A 4756-nucleotide genomic window follows, 5' to 3' on the forward strand; every position below is an offset into this window, starting at 1 on the left:
TACCGACGATATTAGAGCAGGATTATTGGTTTATGCTGTCACGGATCGTAATCCGATATTTTTGTGTTTCGGGTCTAAAGAGATTTGTTCCGGTGTCCAGCAGTAAACACGCAGCCTTGAAGCAACAATGAAGAAAACCCTTTATTTGTGGCAGCGTGCGGGTATATATATCGTGGGGCAGCTGCATTATCGCAGCCAAGCGGTACAGAACAGTGATAAGCAAAAGGCAGATACAAAAAGGCGCATGCGCAGGCAGCTAACACGATACAAGATTCACCGTAGTTGAAATAACATACGCACTACGTCTGAGTAAAAAAAATTATATACACCATTCGAAAGACTAATTGGAGTGAATTACATGATGAAAATAACGCCGAAACTGCATTACTTTTTTAACTAAAGCAAGAGAATGTCTTATTGCGATGACAAATATATTGTTGCGTATGGCGAGGTAACTTAAGGAGTTTCTTAAAAGGCACTGAGACCGCAATCACAGTAGAAACAACGTCGTTTTCCATCTCTAACCGCGCTTCCCTTGTTTTTTCTGGTAGTGACACTTCGTATCATTCCTCCTCTCTCAGACGAAACCCTCTGGGTGAGGCATTGTATTGATTGTGTAAACGTGTTCAGGCTGGCAACGTGCGTCACCTCTGTCTTGCATGAACGTCGGCCGCTAGTGGTCATACTAGTGGCAATTTCATAGTTGACCTTGCTGAGACGTAGAAGTATCATGATTGGGCTGGCGTACTGTTCGAGTAGCCCATGACACAGGCCACGTCTACGTATTGGGGTCCACAACCACACTAGATTACCGGGGGCATAGGTTACATGCTGGTGTTGGCTGTCGTAGCGAGTTTTGGAGGACTCTTGCGCTGCCAGTGTTCGTATAAGCATGCAAGTCGACGTGCCTCTTCTCGACTACACAAAGTTTCCACAATTGTGAAATCGTTGTGGACGACAAAATAAAAAAAATGTGTCCAGCGTATGTCGCGGTGAACGAGCGTAGAGCAGATAGAAAAGCCTGTCGTTTTGTGTTTCGCCATGTTGAAGGCGTACGTGACGACCGGTAATACTTCATCCCAGTTCTTGTGGTCGCAGGCGACGTACATTGACAACATGTTGATAAAGTTCGGTTTGTGCGCTCGGTCAGGCCGTTTGTTTGTGGATGATACGCAATTGAGTGTCAGAACTTGGAGTTGGAGGCACACAAACGAAGTAATAATTCGACAATATCAGCCGTAAATTGTCGACCATGGTCACTTATTATCACGCGAGGTGGCTCGTGTCGGAGGATGACTGAATGCAGCAGGAATTCTGAAACCTTGACTTTCGTGGCGGAAAATAAGGCATCCGTCTCGCAGTACTGCGTCAGGTAGTCAGCGCACACAATTATCCACCGATTACCTTTTGAGGAGCGTGGAAACGGTCCTATTATATCAGTGGCGACCTTTTCGAAAGGGTAACCGGGGGACTTCACGGCCTTCAGGCGACTGACTGGACCTTAGGTGGGCCGCTCTTGGCTCTGACACTGCGTACAGCTGGCCACGTAAAGTTTTGATTCGTGTTGCTCATTTTCGGCCAATAGAACCGCTCTTTTGTGCGACTAAGTGTTCGTGTGGTTTCTAGATGGCCAGAGGTCGGGTTGTCATGCGTGAGACACAGAACAGACGTCTGAAGGGACGCAGGAACAACCAGCAGAAAGCGGGCGCCCGTCGTGGACAAGTTTCTCTAACAAAGAGGAACATTTAGGACGCAGAATCGGCCTTCGCTTATTGACTGTTTTGCTCCAAGGAAGAGAGCTTTAAAGCTTGGGTCATTACGCTGCTCAGCGGCGAAAGTCACGGCATCGGGAAAACCAGACGACAGAGAAGCGACAAGGTCGTCGAAGTTATCGGTTTCACAATCTCTCGTCGGTAGCGGCATTCTGGAGAGGCAATCTGCATCAGCGTGTAGACAGCTAGTCTTGTATGAAACGTTCCAGACATATTTTTGCAAATGAATGTCCAGTGCGTGAAGCGAACGGATGGGTCACGACGCTTGACCAGCCAACACAGGGAATGATGATGTGTGACGATAGTGAACGGGCGACCATAGATGTATGAGTGGAACCGTTTCACGGCAAAGACTACCGCTAAGCATTCCTGTTCGGTCGCTGTGTACTTGCGTTTAGGCTTGCTTAAAAAACGACTTGCGCACGCCACGACGTGTTCCTTCTTACCAGAGCGCTGAACGAGAACGGCGCCGATACCGATGCCACTTGCGTCTGTGTGAATTTCCGTGGGTGACGAAGGATTGAAGTGCCGAAGTATTGGCTGTGAAGTTAACAACCACTTCAGCTGGTAAAAAGCGGCATCACACTCGGAGGTCCACTGAAACGGGCTGTTCTTGCGTAGAAGGCTCGTCACGGGGTGAACAACTCTGCAAACCTGGGTACGAAAAAGCGGAAATACTAGCAGAGTCCGATGAAGCTACGAAGTTGTTTCACAGATTTAGGACGCTCGAATGATTCAACGACCAGGTCTAAGCCATCTTTATCAACGAGATGTCCCAACCCCAGTGTCTGTCGCTTGCCGAAGTGGCACTTTTTTGAATTAAATATGAGGCCAGCCTTTTAAATGCAGTTGAGCACAAGGTCTAGGCGAGTCTTGTGCTCCTGAAACGTACGTAAAAAGATTACGACATCATCAAGGTAACACATGCATATATGCCATTTTATAACACGCAATAAAGAGTCCATAAATCTTTCGAATCTCGCAGGAGCATTACATAACCCGAATGACATTAGGTTGAATTCGTAAAGTCCGTGGGGCGTAACGAATACCGTATTTTCTTTGTCAGCTGCGCGCATCAGAATTTGCTAGTAAACCGATCTCAGGTCAACAAAAGAAAGGTAGGACGCGGATTGCATGCAGTTTAGCGCGTCATCAATGCGCAGCCGTGGATAGACATCTTTCTTGGTAGCAGAAATTCAGTCGGCTGTAGTCCACGCAAACGTACCATCTTTCTTCCTCACAAGGATGACGGGAGCAGCCCACGGGCTCACTGATTCCTGAATTAGTCCCTTTTCCAGCATTTCTTGGACCTGCTTGTCGATGATCTTGCGCTCTGATGGTGTCACTAGGTAAGGTTTCTGTCTAATGGGATGCGCCGACTCTATGTGGATTTGATGACGTATCCGGAACGGTGGAATTAAGGGCTTTTGGCTGTTCTTAGAAAAATCGAACACTTTCGAGTGCTTAGATAGAACGTCGAGCAGTGTATGACGTTCGATTTGGTCAAATGACCTACTGACCATTTGTAGCAATCGGGCATCCTATGAACCTTGTGAACCTACATGTTCATTTTGGCTTGTAGCATCAACAAGCGCAACCAGCGCTGTAGATGACTTTGGTCTAAATACTGCAAGTTTCATGCCGACTGGCAAAACTGCTGGCTCCATGGAACTGTTCATTGTCCACACACCTGCCCGTCCATCAATGATTGACACTACGCAATGGGGAGTGAGAATGTCCTTTTTCAGGCATGCCAAGGGGATCGGTTCGAGAGTGGCGTCAAACGTGCCACAGTTGTTTCTGGAACATGTCGCGGGAACACACACAACAGAAAATTCAAGAACAACTATGTTCACGGAGACAAAAAAGATGAATTCATCCCGACAGGAATTTTCCAAGAGTTCCGCTGGGAAAGTAGCGTGTATGCAAAGATGCCCACTTCTGCAGCCTGCAGTTGCCCCACACTCACACAAGAAGTCGATACACAAGATAACGTAATGTGTTTACCGCGGAATAACTGCAAACTCTGTGCAAAACACCTTGCCACACAGCGAGACGTCCACAGTACAATATTCCACTGGACACAACGCGTCACCACTTACACCATGAAATGTCACACCACGGTTCAGGCAAAACATCAGTCTAGGTCCTAGTAGGTTCTTAAAATTTACACTCATCGCTGAGACTGTCGCGCCTGTATCCACAAGTGCCATAGTAGCCATTCCATCGAGAACTACATGAACTCTGTTCTTCAACATAAACGCTGATAGGGGTATATCTGTTGATAGTGCCTGTGATCTCGCAGCCTCACCATTGGCAGCACCATTTTCCGGCGGTGGTGACACGTGCTTCCTTTGTTTCACCTGGCAGTGACACTTCGTATCAACATGGACACCCTCGGCTGGATTTTGCCGCCGGCATCGGCGTCGCCGTCACTCACCGTATATATATATATATATATATATATATATATATATATATATATATATATATATATATATATATGAGATATAACAGACAGTAATGCCAAGGAATGTACAGGGGAAGTTATTAACATTAATGGAATGTAAATAAGAAGAAAGAAAAGTGGATGAAAAAATTACCAACTGTAAGCAGGAATCGAACCTACGACCTTCGAATTACGCGTTCGATGCTCTAACCACTGAGCTATTACAGCGGCCCTCTCTCCATCCACTTTTTTGGGTTTATCTGTGAATTTAGAAGTAGGAGCGACAGTCAGCGCCATCTATAAGCCAAACAACGAGTGTGAAAACACTCTTATGCGCATGTTTGGCGTCACGTAGCACGTGAACTTATTATGAGCGGGCAGCTGATTAATTGTCCCTCTTATACAACCTAAACACACCAAGTCTGCCAGTACGAGACCCTCGTTCAATGAAATAAGGGAAAGAAGTGTATACCTAAGGGCTCGTTTTTCCGTGTTTTTAACACAATAATAATGAGATATAACAGACAGTAATGCC

The 4756-nt window shown here is 46.4% G+C and overlaps 1 non-coding gene across 1 annotated transcript; it reads right to left on the minus strand.

Annotated features, from left to right (window-relative positions):
- Positions 1-4376: 4376 nt before the first annotated feature.
- On the minus strand, positions 4377-4449 carry TRNAT-CGU (transfer RNA threonine (anticodon CGU)). The gene has a single exon. It is a non-coding gene; the product is annotated as a tRNA-Thr (tRNA).
- Positions 4450-4756: the final 307 nt, after the last annotated feature.

Source organism: Rhipicephalus microplus, chromosome 9 (genome assembly GCF_043290135.1).
Source record: "Rhipicephalus microplus isolate Deutch F79 chromosome 9, USDA_Rmic, whole genome shotgun sequence".
NCBI classification, from domain to species: Eukaryota; Metazoa; Arthropoda; class Arachnida; order Ixodida; family Ixodidae; genus Rhipicephalus; species Rhipicephalus microplus.